The following is a 16,226-nucleotide window of genomic DNA, read 5'->3' as shown; positions in this document are numbered from 1 at the left end:
TATTGAAAATCACGGTTGATATTCCAGCTAGGGCTATATTAAAAAATACAGCTAATTACTTAAGCGAGAGCTACATTAAAGAATTAAAGTATTCAAGTCAGAGTGATTATATTTAAACATAGCTCTAATAATAAAAAAAATCAAGATAATAATTTGCACTAGTGCTATAGTTAGGAATCAAGGTAAATGTTCAAGCTGGAGTTATAGCCAAGATGCAATCTAACTATTAAAGCTAGAATTATATTTAAAGAGCAAATCCTTTATTAAAGACAAAGCTATAGTAAAATATCATAATAATTATTTAATCTCGTGCTTATATTGAAAATCAAGGTTGTTATTTAAGCTAGAGTTATACTCAAGAATAAAACTAATTACACAAGCTAGAGCTGCATTAAATAATCATAGTATTCAAGTCAGAGTTATTAAATTAAAGCCAAAGCTGTGATAAAAAAAAGCATTGCTATAATTTGCGCCATAACTATAATTCGGAACAAAGGTTACTGTTTAAGCTAAAGTTACAGCCAAGACGTAATCTAACTGCTCAAGCTAGAAATATGTTTAAAGAGTAAACTTATTGTTAAAATAGGAGATATAGTAAAGTATCATGGTAATTATTTGAGCTGGAGCTATGGACAAGAATCAAGGTAGTTATTTAAGCCAAAATATTTAACAACTATTCAATAGTATAATAAATTACTAACAAAAAGGGCACGTGACATTCTGTATTACATAATGTCACGTACGATTAAGGTAAATTTGAAAATTCACAAGTGCGTAAATTACACGTCAGTTAAAAGTTAAATTTAGGTTGATATTCATTATAGATAATTCATTAATGTAATTATTATACTTCGAACTTAAATAATTATTCATGCTTCGAAATAAAATGTCTGACTTTTATTACGATACAAAACTGTATCTAAAAATATTTAAATAACATTTTTGACCTAATATTTGTTACAATACTGTGTGATTGATAGTTTTTAATAATCAGAACAGTCTACTGTATAGTTTGTATGTAAAGCAGTCGATAAAAGCAAAGTGTGACACTAACTGATACTTAGTATGAAACAAAGTGTGTCACAGGCATTTCGGAATTCCATTTCCCTCTGTTTAGTTACTGCTGTGGCAGACTATAAATAAAAATGGGTGACGTTTGTCCAAGTTACTCTATTAACAATGAAAATGGGTCCGGATGTAAGCAATTTGTTCTTTCGAACGATTGACAGAGAAAGGTTTAAAACTCTTTTGTAGCATTTGTTATTAGTTCTTATTTTCTACTCTGAGTTATGATCACTTTCGTTGCAAAGCTTTGGACTATGCAATGTTAAAAAAATTTTAAAGTCCGATGTTATGCAAACCTTCTGCAACATTATTGTACTATTTTATGCTATATTATCGCGCAAATTAAACCATAAAGCACTTGATTACATGATTTTATGTATCTACTAGAGCAAATAAATGGTGGAATTTAGCACTCTTTTAATGTCTGCAACAATAAAAGCCTACGCATATTATGAATCAATTTTGAACGATTTTTCTGGCAGTGTATGTTTTAAGCTTTTTACGAGTTAAGCTTCGGCATACTTCGTAGTGCAATTTATAGTTGTAAAAGAGAACTTGTGCGTGTACTAAAATTATGTGTCAGTGAATTTCAGTATGAAAAAAAAACTCACAAAAATTGTTACACATTAAATTTTGAAAAGAGTTCCAGTTTTGTTTTTGCTTCCTTCAAATCTTTTTCACACCAATTCCTTTCCTAGTTCTGAGACGATCGCAACTTTAACTTAATAAAAACTTATTTTTGCATCCAAAACTGAACTTGACTCAAAAATTGGAAAGTTGTTTAAATTTGAGATTATAGGAAAAAAATTAAAAAATATTAATTATTACATGGAAATTACGCACGTTTAAAGAAAGAGAAATAGCAGTGAGGGGTTTTGAAATCAAATCAACATAATCTTATTTTCAAAGCTAACGTGAAAAGGTTTCTTTTTAATTTAAAATGTTAATTAATAATTTGGTAAATATATACCGTTCAATCACAAATAAGCATTTTTTAAATAGCAATTAAGGTATCCGTTTAACTCCGACAGTTTATTTTAAAAAAATATATATTATAAGATTTTAAAAAACTTTTTTATTCGTTTTATTCTGTGCAAAAACTTATAGAACTAGCAAAAAAAGTATTATTGTTATTTAAATGGCCAATTTTAGATAAATAAAAAAATAAGGCATTTTTTGCATAAAGGCAGAACACAGTATAAAAATTTCTATCGCCTGAAACAAAGAATCCTTCGAGGATTTTATTTAGAAGGCTATTAACTATGCTTTGAACTATTACTTTGAAAGCAAATTTATATACTACTGAGTTAAGGGATCAATGTAACTAGAAAAGCAAATTTTTAAAAATTTCCGTCCCGTTCCTTTGCGAAAAAACATGTATAAAAAATAAAATTCCATTTTTTACCTTAGTATGGAGTTCGTGCGCGCTATAATAAATCATAAGCACTCATGAAAAATTGTAGACAATTATTTTAAAAACAACATAGGATATCATGTTTAAAGTAGTGCAAAATGCAAAAATAAAATCTGATTTAGTGCTAAACGATTTATGATAGACTTAAAATCGTTAGATTATCCACTATTATCACCTTGTACTAAAGCTTCTATAACTTTTCAAATAACTGTAGTATAAACAAAAGTAAAGTATTTTTTAAAAAGTAAGACTACAGGGATTCTCAATTTTTAATAAACTCATTTTCGAAAATTTTGCTCAAAATCACGTTTTTTCACTAGTCAGATACTGTAAAGAAAGCTTAATTTTTAGCAATCCTTGCCCATTACAAAATAGAATTCTAAATTTACATAAAATCTAAAATATTTTTTAGCTTCATATGTAAACCTTTCTATAACAAGCTCTCTTTTTTCAACAATTTAAACTTTATCATGCTTAAAGTTAAAAAAAAGGTTTTGATAATATTTTTATTAAAGCTCCTAATTATATTTTAGGATATCTCAAGAATGACATATTTGAGATTTTTTTAAATATCGTAATCTGCAATGGTTCTGTAATGGTTCAAAAATAGCCGAATTTTCCAATCGTATTTAAGGATATCTCAAGAATGACATATTTGAGAGTTATTAAAATACATTAATTTGCAATGGTGCAGTGATAACTCAAAAATAGCCAAATTTTCCCATTGTATTTTAGGATATCTCAAGAATGACATATTTGAGAGTTATTAGAATATATTAATTTGCAATGGTGCAGTGATAACTCAAAAATAGCCAAATTTTCCCATTGTATTTTAGGATATCTCAAGAATGACATATTTGAGAGTTATTAAAATATATTAATTTGCAATGGTGCAGTGATGGTTCAAAAATAGCCGGAGTTTCCTATCGTATTTTAGGACATCTTAAGAATGACAGCGTTAGTAAAATATATTAATTTGCAATGTTTCAGAGATGGTCCAAAAATAGCCGAAGTTTAATAAAAAAAAATAACATTTGAGATGACAACAAAAATTAATAAAAAATCACGGGAATAAATCTTTATTCTAGTGAGCAAAATATTTCTCAATTCAAAACACAATTTCATATGTAAGCATTCAAATTAGTTTTCAAAGTAGATTTTTTATTAATCAAGTGTCAAAACACAAATAAGTAAAGATTCTTTTATTTTAAAGAAGTTAATAGTCTTTTATTTTATTAACTTTTCGTGATAAAGATTTTAAAGGGACTGCAAAAAATCCTGAATGAAACTGACCTTCGCATTCCAATTCATGCAGTCAAGGTTCCCCAAATGCATATTTTACGTCCTGCACACTGACATATTGCACATTGAATTTTATGATTTATAGTTCCACATTTTGTAAGTCACTACCCTAAACCTCCCCCTTATTCTTAAGGTCTTATTTTATTGACCTTAAAGGTCTTCAATTACTTAGAAAAAAGCCAAACGATCTAGCGGTACTTTGATTGGCCTATTGTTGATCAAACCCATGCTTGATGAGTTATACGTTTGCAAACAAAGATTGGCTCTTTAGTGTATTTCCCTCCTCTTTGACTTGAGTTAATTGGGTATTAGCACAGTGTGCTTTCATTGTGCTTTAAACAAAGCAAAAACAAAGCAGTCCATTGGACTGAGAGTGGAGAAAGTTGTATTGCGGAAGCTTCAGCTGTGAATGGATCTTATAAATTTGTCCTTGCGTAGAAAATATCTCGTTTTTTCATCTGTGAAAATAGGGTGATAGTATTAAAAGCAAGAAAATTAAAAGTTTTATTTGTTGGCTTTTTTTGTGTTATACTTCTCTTGTTTTTTTTTTTTTTTTGTTTTAAACCTGATCTATTTTGCTTTTTTTATGTAGCAACACCTGCTACAAAATCTTTACCATACATTTTTTTAGCAGTTAACGTCTTTGAAGAATATACGTATAAGGCAGATAGTAATTAAATTATATTTTTCGTCTTGGGAGCAGGACACTTATGAGTCCAGCAAACCTATTAGGTAATAATGAAATATTGACAACACATGTCAGCTTTCATATCGTGACTATCAAAACATCAGGAGTTCAGGGGTTATATGTGTCCAAACTTTTAGGGAAAAAACGATACTTATGTGTCCATCAAACCTATTAGGTAATAGTGAAATATTGACAACACATGTCAGCTTTGATATCGTGATTATCAAAACATCAAGAGTTCAGGGGTTATATGTGTCCAAACTTTTAGGGGAAAAACGACAAAGACTTTATATCGTTTAAGTTTATGGCTTATCCCCCAGAAACAATAAAATGGCGCAATTATGTTACAGGAACATTTTCGAAATGTAATCTTGAAAACGTTTCATTTAGATGACAATAAAGCATTTCTGAGGATTTTTTCATGATATATTTCTGGTGTATTATTCTTAAAATAATTTCGCGATACTTCAGAAAGGCTTCAAACTTATCAGAAACATTTCAAAATTATTTTTAAAAAAATCATTACGGAAAAATTGGATATTTCTAGGGCTAACGTTTTAAATTAAAAAAATTCACCTTTGGTGAAATGTTTTTAAAACTGACTTTTGCAACATTTAGAACTTAATTGTAACACAAATTTGACGTTTTGTATAACTATCTTTAATAAAATCAAAGTTTTAAATATAGAGAGCTTGGTTTTAAAAAAATTTAAAGAGTGAGAGAAAGAAAATATTTAGTAGAACGCACAATAATTTTTATATATGAATGCAGAAATGGCTCAGGTGAAAACTGAATAAAGAATAGTAATGCTGAATAAGCGTAGAATTTCTTAATTTCATGGCAGTTGGTTGTGGAACTCCTTTTTTTAAAAATTTATGAACAATTGGTTTTACGGTAGTGTTTACATCATTAGCTTGTGACTGCTACGCTTAAATGCTGTGAGCAGGGTGTTTAAATAAAGAAATATATTACAAAACATACCAATGTCTTTTACTGTTTTCAAAGTCTAATTTTCTAAACCTAGTAATCGTTCACATTACCTTCACTGTGAAAAAAAATCTAGACAAAAATGCCAGAATATGGTACAATTTTAGTGTTTCTTGCTTTACAGGAACCCTAAAAAGCTCGGTAATTTTAACCGCAGTGCTTTGATGATTTTGGTAAAATTAACAATCAAATATGGTTTTATAATATGCGATAAAATTTTATTATTTTATTATGATATCTTAGAGTGCAACATAAAAAGCATTCATTCGATTAAATTTACATTTCGGTTTTGTATTTTGTACTAAATGTGTGGTAATAAGAACTAACTATAATTTTGGGGAATCAGAATTTCTGTCAAATCATTACCATATGAGCAGAAAAAGCGGTTTTGTGTATTTGAGAATTCACATTTTGTCAAAAATTAACTGTTTTCCGAAAAATTGATTGTAAAAACTGACAAAAACCAGCTTGATAAATGCTAAGTTTGAAGACAATAAATCATTTCGATAATAAAAACCCAAAGTGCGGGACAATCGGGTTGGTACAATGAGTAATAATATTATTTTGTCCTTGCGTTAATGATTTCTCGTTTTTTGTGATTCAAAAAAAAAGTTAGTAAGTAAATAATTATTTAATATTCTTTTCATCGTTATAAGAAATGAAATACTTCGTTACCTTTACACATGCAGTTTTATTAATAATATGGTTAGTCTATTCAGTTTCAGTTTAATATCGACACCTAATACAAAAGAAACACTGTTTAATATTCTTCTATATAGTTCATAATTATAATAAAGTTAAGTAAAATTAAGGGGATAACTTAAAGCTTTTGTTTAAGAAAATGGCTTTTGTATTACGTTCATGCTCTTTATTTATTGCATTATGAAATTAATACGAGACACAATGACTTTTTTTATATTAAAATTTTCTAATTAAATGAAAAAAATTCATGCGTTAGAATACGATTAGTTTTTGTGCTTTCATCGCAAAGGTAGTGAAAAAAACTTTTGTAACATTAATTAATGGCGAAAAAATTTTGTGAATGAAATTTAATTAAACGAACTTAATTATCAAAGAAAAACTTTTATATTTTTAATGACAAATTCTTTTGCATACAGGAAGAACAATGAACCTGTTGTCTTCAAAAAAGCTATGATTTCATCTTTTTCTTCGAGATCAGGGGTACTGAATACTTTTATCCCCATTCGCCCACTTATATTTCATTGTTCATAATAGATTTTTTTAACCGCCTACATCTTCTGCAGTCACAAAATCTTATTCAATATACCAGAGAAACTATATTTTTTGAGTTTACGTTCATTTAGTACATAGTACTTGGTAGTTTTAGTTTACTTTGTATACGTTCATTTAACTCGGAAAACTTAATTTTATTTTGTGTGCTTGTCTATTCATCTGTGAAGGTTAATATTGGTAAGTTGTTTAAATTGGAGGTAAAAAGAAATATTTTATACGATGTAAAAGCATAAAACTTTTAGAATTAATGATGAATAAATTATTGATTTATTTCTTTAGACAGATGATGTGAAACTAAAATATTTCGTAAGGAATATTATTAAAATAAAAATCAGTAGGAACAAAACCTCTTAGAATGGTTTTCATTTGTAAAAGGTTCAATAAAAGTAGGTAGGTTAATGTTCGTTAATAAAGATACGATAATTAATAGAGTAGATACGTAAATAAAGGCAGGTTAATTCAATGTATTACAGTATTGGTCTCCCATGATAATAGAAAATAATAGTTATATTGTTTTATATGCAGTGTTCTCAAAATGCAGCCTTTGCTGTACATTTTTAGAACAATCTGTACCTTAATTCATTATATGGTGGAAACAATTTCGAAATTAAATGTAAACTTCTTTAAACGTTCCTGATTAACGAGCCCTTATTAACGGATTTAATGAGCTTTGATTTACGAGATCCTAGACTTAAGGAGGAATTTTCCCAAATGTCTTGAAAATTATTTTCAAGATTCGATTGTTAGAAAAAAATCCATTCTATACGGAAGGGTTTAAAAACTTCCTCGTAGTTCAATTTGTTAAAATATTGTATGTAAATAAATAATGAGGAGAATAATGTAAAGTTACTTATACTTTATGCCATGAATCACATAACAGCAAATACTTACACAGAAGGTATCGCTATGCGAATTATTGAATATATTCTACAGCTACTGGGCTATTCCATGGTAACTTACGTTACATTCACAGAAACTTTATTGCACTGAGAACTTAGAAGCAAACAAATAATACTAATACACAATCTAAAATAAAGTGATTTCTTAAAATTACAATCAAAACCAAAAGGAACCTAATTAGAATAATTAATATTTTTCAATTTAAGCAGTGTAAAAATCTAAAACTAGTGTGGTAACTTACGTTACTGAAAAAGGAATGGCATAAATTTGCAATATGCTTGAAGGAAAAATTCTGTTCTTACACAAATGTTAATTGATTAAGATTATATGTATAATTTTACTGACATGTTTAAATATTTATTATGCCTAGATTTAAGATTTTATTTCAAAAGTTAAATAAAATATAATTTTTTAAATGGGTAACTTACGTTACGAAATTCCCTTTGCATGAAATTTTTACTCCAATAATGTACAAATGCAAATTAACATATTTAAACAGTATAGTGCAAGGGAGAAAATGTGTATATGAAGTAAACTCAAATAACTTTTGATTTACACACTTGATTCAGACATTACTATGCACACTTATAATGTCCTCTGTTATTAACTAGTATAGAGGCTCAATTCTTTTCGCCATGCTTTCTTTCTGGTAGAATATTTCATCTCTTTTTCCTGGTCATTTCCAATAGATTCCCACAGCAGCCATTTCATTGACTTTAAAGTCTTGCTCTTCAACAGACATTACCACACCAGTATATAACATTTCCTCGTATCTATCCATATACCAATCTCCAGCTTTTATTTTGGATTCATCATTTTGTTTTTCAACATCTTTCACTTAAAAAACCCTTCTGGTATACCTTCTTGAACTTTTAAATGGTGGATCTGCTTAAGGTTTTTAATCTGTGGAGCTTTTGAGAATAGACTACACAGATTAACTTTTTCTGACGCTTCTTAATATCTTCTGGTGTGATTTCTACCATATTTATTTTTGTTCAATGCTCTTGTGTTGCTGCCCCAAACTCAGAGGCATTGATGACAATATGTTTTCTTTTCATTACGACATTTCTTACACTTCCTTTAATAGATCCACCTGTCCCATCAACAGGACTCTTGCCGTGTGACGTGGCAAAATAATTTCACATCAATATTTTTCCATGATGAATCTCAAAAACAGGTAAGACCGGAGTTAATATATCGATTCTTGAACTGACTCCTTGGCCCATCTGATCAGATATGAACATTTTTGATATCCACCGGCACACATTCTCCAGACCAGCACTCATCTGTTTTTTCTGAACATAAAAATAATTTTCTGAAGTATTGCGTAAGATGGAACATTATGGAATTTTCTGAAGGCTTCAGTAGCTTATCCGAAGTTTTCGTGAAACTTACAAAGACAAACATTTCTAGGAGGTTTGTAACTAAGCAAGACATGCTTTGGACGGAGCTCAAAGGACTTAGTTTTCCAATTTTGCATTTTCGATTTTTTTCCATAAACATTTGGTACATTTCTCGAACTGAATGAAGAAGATAACATGCTTGTACTTTCTTCTTGCCACCATTAGCTTGTAGAGAGATTTCGTCCAACTTTGAAAACATATGAATGCCAACACCCAATAAAATGATTTAATGCAAAGATTTTCAATAAAATTAATATCCTAAGACAGTGTTTATTTATTTAAACTTTGTTATTGTAACTGGATACATCTTATATAGTTTATATGCCAATTTTCAAAAGAAATGAACTAATTTCACATTGGTAACTTACATTACATGCAAGTCAGTAACTTACGTTACATATATTGAATAGTGCACAAAACAATAAATAAGTAATATTTGAAAGGAAAACTATTGCTACTTATTTAGTGCTAGCCTCTAAGAAAGAAAAAATAATATTCTTACTTTTGTATCACATGTTTTTTTTTACACATACAAATTTTCCTAGTTTTTGGTAACTTACGTTACATGCATTAATGTTTAGTTGAAATTTATATAATTAAGTGAATTTAACAACAAAAAGTTATTTTAACACTGCACAATACTTCTACTAAGTGTAATAAACAATATTTATTCTTTGGAACATTTTGAAAGGAAGATAATGTTAACTTACTGATTTTCAGAATCTGACCATGTTCTTAGCCCAAATCAGAACAAGCAAATGCCAATGTTCAATGGGGTACCAACACTAAAAAACTGATTTCTGAAAAAAAATTTTTATAAATTATCAAACTTCAAACCTTTCTAATTCAGAAAAAATCCAAAATGATAACATTATTCTTATTTGAATTTTCCGATGCTTTTCCCCTTTTTCATGGAATCGCCCTACTGTTATTCGAGTTTCGGCTTAAGCATTCCTCACCAAATGTTCTTGAAACACATAATCTGACATTGATAGGAAAGAAAAACAATTAAACCACCATCATCAAAATCAGAAAACACAGAATGTGATGAAATATTTTATGTAATCAGTAGATGCTAATGATAATATCAATAGCAACGAATCATATATCAGATTGAAAGTTTACATTTTAGACATGTTTAAGTAACAGATTCAGAATCTTTTCTCTATTTATACTTAACTGTTTTCTATGCTCAAAAATTTTTAGACTTTTGATTTAGGTAATACCTAGATGCAGAGTAATTTACTACTTTTGTTTTGTCACTACCCTTGATGTATACCAACTCAAAAGGCTGAGAATTTTGGTCTAGTTTAATTATTAGATTCAGATTTACTACTTGAAATTCAATACTATTTTCTTCAATTTATAACCAATTCAAAAATGCTTTGACTTTTAAACTGCACTGTTTGAATTTTCATTCTAAAAATATGATATATTAACCTGCAACAGTCTGTCTATCCGATTAAACGTAAAATTTGCCGAGAATAAAAAAATTTACCTTTACAGTTTTGAAACCGGTTACAACTAATATGGTAATAAAATCAAGAATACAAAACTAAACGCTTTTTTAACCCTTTACAACTAGCATGGTTTTAAAACCGTAAAGAAGACATTTAACTGGTCCTAGAAACTAGGATTTTTGCTAGACAATGGGCATTGGGGAGTGCAGGATAGTGGAAATACTTCATGCGTTGAAGAGACTGCAGGAAATATTGTGTTGTCAAATTTGGGACTTGAACCCAGTTCTGTTGGTCACAAGACTGACAGATTAGCCTTCTCGGCTATAATAGGTAAGCTGTTGCAAGGAACTAAGTGACTTCATTAGGTGAACTTAGTCGGTGTGATCAAATTCTGGTTTTTGAGCCTTATTAGGTGAAAACAGTGAATAAACGGTTTTTCTCACTGTTAACAGTTTGATTACCATCTTATTTATGGTTATTTGACTGTTTTGTTTGAATATGGTTTGAATATTACAATTAAATAAATTGTTATTTAACTATTTTTTTGAGAAATTTCTAACAGTGTGTATAAATTATTATGTACAGGAAGCTTTTCGTCACTTATATTTTGGTACTTAACGAACTCAAGAATGCTTATTTAACTTTTAACTTTTGGACGAATTAAGTTATTAAGTGCAGAATTTCTTTGTGATGTGTAATTCGCAATATCCTTCGATATTTAGCCATTGCAAAAATATTCAGTTTTTAAGGAAAAGTAAATTATTTGATGCAGAATTGTTTTCAATTTCTATTACGTTATTGTGTATTTCGATACACAACCAGTTTTAAAATGTTAAGATTTTAAATGTTAATATTTTAAATCTTAAACTTGTACTGCTTTCAGACCTTAGCAGTTAAAATATGTTCAGGTATTCGAACTAGGGTAATAGGGTCAGATGCAGAAAAGTTTAATATTCATATTTTGACAGTATGTATTTCGATATTTAATTATTTAAAAATGTCTTAATTGGTAAATAATTAGGTGCAGAATTATATTATCAAAGAATTATTATAATAAATAAAAAATGGCGAGGAAAAATAAAGAAATATTATGTAATTAAAAAAAGGTATCTTAAGAAATCAACGTTATTTTTTCAGACAAGAAACTATTTCAAAATGCAATTAAATCTCTTCTTAATAGTGACAGACAATCAGAAAGTACGGAGGAAAAAAAGAAAAGAAAAAGAAAGGAGAGTTTCAAAAATGCTTTTTTTACTCTGAGAAAAAAATATGGTCAGAACTACCAGAAAATGGCAAAATTATTTTTGGCTCTATGGGAACACCAAAATGCTCGGTGAGTTTTTCCGAGGCGCTTTGATAAAATTAACAATAAGAAATAGTTTTATAATATGAGATAAAATTTGGTAATTTTATTATGCTACCTTAGAGCATGGCAAAGAATTAATTTATTCCGTTAAATTTAATTTTCAGTTTTGTATTTTTTACTAGATGAGAGGCAAAAGGAACTATATAATCTTAAAAACTGGAGTATCCGTTAAAACGTTACCATATGAATGGAAAAATAATCAAATGAATGTTTTAAATACCGGATATTTTAATTTTATTACTAACCAGAATTATGTTTTTTTTTACCAGAAATGTCATTACGATACATTACGGTACTTTTACAAGAACTTATTTTCCCGGGTAAGTAAATAAAAATATAAATTAGAGCCTTTCTGTGCTCAATGCATGTCTTATCTTTACACAACATTATACAGATAAGTCAATAGTAAATTATTTTGACTTTAGCATTAATAATCAGTTTAAGTAGTTTTGGCACTGATTCTAGGAGAGATTTGAGAGTGTCGAACAATGCTTCATCCTGTTTTTTTCTAAATATTTATACGTAATTTTCATAAGAAAACAGTTTTCAAAATAAGTTAAAAAAGGCTTCCAGGGTGTTGAAATAAATCTAAGTTGTCTTTAGACTATAGCATATAATACTAATCTTTTAACACATCATTTTTCGTATAAAAGACCGTGACTTTATAACCCTTTAAAGAACAATAATAATCTCCAAAGTTGTGCTTTTTGTTTTTATTTTCTCACCTTGTGTAAGTCTTACATAAGAGACGTATAACTAATGAATAAACAATCATTGAATAACAACATGAGACAATCTAAGACAATTTCAGCGTACACAATTTATTTTATATAATATCTCCGAGATTTACATGCTTCATTGTTTCAGCAAATATATTTCACATTTAATTTGATTAATAAAATTTAAAAACAAATTTTGAAATTTTCTAAATACTTTTTAAAAAAGAAAATTTATTTAGAAAACTCTTTGAAAAATAATTTATCTATTAATATTTCCTTTTGTAAGTTAAGGATTTAAGTGGAAAGGAAAATATTCAGTGATATTTTGAAAGCATTTAGTGTTCCGGGAGTAATTCCAAAACTGTAGTCACCTATAAGTATTGAAAATTATTTTAAAAATTGCAAGGCTTTAAATCTTTAGGTATTTTAATTAATGGTTAGCTAAAGGTTTTTAATTAAAAGTGAAATTTTATAAATCGCTGTTTGACGATTGTATATATTTTCAAATACTAATATTTCCAAATATCACCAAAATATCAACTAACGCGTTTTTTTACTAGGCTCTTCAACTTTAATGCATTTAATTTTTTTCTGTTATCTGTTTGTCTGTTAGCTATTGATATTTTTAATTCACAAAAATATGTTAATTAATTAAAAAAAACGCTTGGTACTGTTCCGTATGACACCTAAAACGGTGTTGTGAAAGTAGAATAACTCACGTGGGTGATTATTTATTTCAAAAAAGATAATTACTTTTAGTATTTCTTTTGCTTGATGAATTCGCTGAAATATAAGCATTAAACTTAAATACAATAAGAAAATCTCCTAAACGTAAAATGTAACATAGTCAAATGGATATAATGCAAAACTTCTATCCACTTCTTCTCTGTTTAACTTAGTTCATATTCGCCTAAATATTTTCCCTGTACTATGCATATGTTTGATTTACAGACTAATTTTATTTTAAGGATTAGTGTGTGTGCATCCTAAATTAATTGTTCTCACTTTAATTGTATCATAACAATTTTACTAACTCTTGTGTGCATTGTATTTTACTATTTATTATTAATTTTAGTGATATTGAATAACAAAAATAGTAGCAGCAACTTTACACCAAGAAGTGTAAAAGAACATTTTCGGCGTTTCACTATACCAGAAGTAGTGAATCACCAAGAAGTGTAAAAGAACGTCATTTGTCTTTCCCTGTACCAGAAATAGTCAACTACCAAGAAGTGTAAAAGAAAATTCTTGGTGTTTCACTATACCAGAAGTAGTGAACCACCAAGAAGTGTAGAAGAACATTCCCAGTGCTTCACTATACCAGAAGTAGTGAATCACCAAGAAGTGTAAAAGAACATCATTGGTGTTTCCCTGTGCCAGAAATAGTCAACTACCAAGAAGTGTAAAAGAAAATTCTTTGTGTTTCACTATACCAGAAGTAGTGAACCACCAAGAAGTGTAGAAGAACATTCTCAGTGCTTCACTATACCAGAAGTAGTGAATCACCAAGAAGTGTAAAAGAACATCATTGGTGTTTCCCTGTACCAGAAATAGTCAACTACCAAGAAGTGTAAAAGAAAATTCTTGGTGTTTCACTATACCAGAAGTAGTGAATCACCGAGAAATGTAAAAGAACATTCTTGGTGTTTCACTATGCCAGAAGTAGTGAACCACCAAGAACCGGGATTTATCTATGGTGTAAAGTAGTTGTCATCATTTTTGGTGTAATGATACACTAAAATTTTCGTAGTGTCCGCTGTAAAAAATTTCAATGTAACTTAACCCAAATATGATGGAAACTATTTTACATTATTTTATGTAGTTAAACACCAAGGACACTTCTTGTAATCATACACCAAAAATAGTTCGTAGCGTCATGAAACCCCATGACAATTCTTTTGTTGCAAAGTGATTACTACCTGTTTTGTTGTTCAGTAACCCTGAAACTAGTAATTTCAATAACATATAATACACATAAGAGGCAACAAAGCTATTCTTACAAAAAAATTTGCAGTAAAAACAATTAGATTACAAACACTTAACAATTCTTGAAACAAAACTTGTTTGTAAATGAATCATATACACAGCACAGAGATCTAATTGATAGGAATTGAATCCAGGCTCAAATGAAGAGAAGTGGATATAAATGCAATATTACAACATTATTCAGTGTAATTGTCAGATATATGTAAATTATCTTATGAGATCATAACTATCTTTATTATGCAACCAAAAGCATAAATACTTTTTTCAGCAGTGAACTTCTGTCTCGATGTTTGCTTATCAGTCTCGATGCTACTCCATTTAGTGCGAATATAAACTTTCGATTTAGTGTTAGCTTGAAGTGAAGGATTTACTCATACAATCTTCTGAGTTTTTCGACTTTTTTCGTCATAGTTTTTACTTCGTCTATAAAATAAAAACAGCGTAGAAATACACAAATAAAGTCACATAAACAGACAAACTATCATTTCGGTACACTGTAAAAAAATGTATGTATCTTAACACAAAAATTCGTGGTAACTACATTTCACCAAAATGTTGTTCGAGTAATCCACTACACAAAGAACCAAAGATAATTCTTGGTTTTATTGAAACACTAAGAATGTTCTTTTTTCCTACTTGGTGCAAAGTATCTGTCACCATTTTCGCTACTCAGTCACTTTAAAATTTGTAATTATAGTTAGATAAGATAGACATAAGAGTCATTAAAGTCATTTTTATGACTCAATATTAAATAAGAATCATTACTTTAGCATGCATTTGTAAGTAATTCTTCAAAAATTAAAATTAAATTAAAATTAGTTTCCATATCAAACATACGCTTAACAAAGAGTATTAAAATGAATTCGAACTATGCTTAACAAAACAGAAGTTGAGAGAAATTATGCACTGATTTAATACAATTCACAGAGATTAAAAATGTATGTTAAATAAAAAATAACATTATTACACAACCGAAATGCATACTTAAACGATGAACTTTAGTTTCTGCAGATATAGTAATAGGGAAGAGAACAACAAAATCACGCTAATTCGTGCTCGATTCACTTTCTACATTCTACTAAAGACATCCAAAATGAGCCAACATTAGCATTTTATAAAGATAAAATAATTCACGTTTGGTGTGATTGCGCGTGAGCTCAGAGTAATGAATTTTTAATTATAAGCATTAAAATTTATCAACAACCTTTATATTTTGTATATGAAAGCTTGATTTGTCATTAACTTGACATAAAGTTTTCTTTCTCTTAATTTTCTGGGTTGTTCAACATCAGATTTACAGAGTTGTTACAGCACAGTTTTTACGGAGTGCTTTAATGTATTTTCTGTATTTCTCACGGTATCACATTTTAATATCAATAGTTCTGTATTTCTTCAACAACGCTTTTTCTTTCTGAGTTTAAACATTGAAAAGGGGCATTATTTTATTACCGAAATGATCGCATGTGTATTTAAGCAACATTATTTCGGCTTTTTTTTAAAATTTTATTTATATACAGCGCAAAGTCAACTCATCTTTATTTGAATATGTTACAGGTGAAATTGGAATTGTATACAATGCCGAAAATTATCCCGCAAAATATAAGATGATAAAGTATTTCACACATAGTCTAGACATTGTATTCGGTACCCAACGACAAAACTGGCAAAGGATAAAATTTCAT

Source organism: Parasteatoda tepidariorum, chromosome 6, assembly GCF_982258835.1.
Source record: "Parasteatoda tepidariorum strain Cologne lab strain chromosome 6, Ptep-v5.0, whole genome shotgun sequence".
Lineage (NCBI taxonomy): Eukaryota > Metazoa > Arthropoda > Arachnida > Araneae > Theridiidae > Parasteatoda > Parasteatoda tepidariorum.
Note: the sequence above shows the minus strand (reverse complement) of the source record.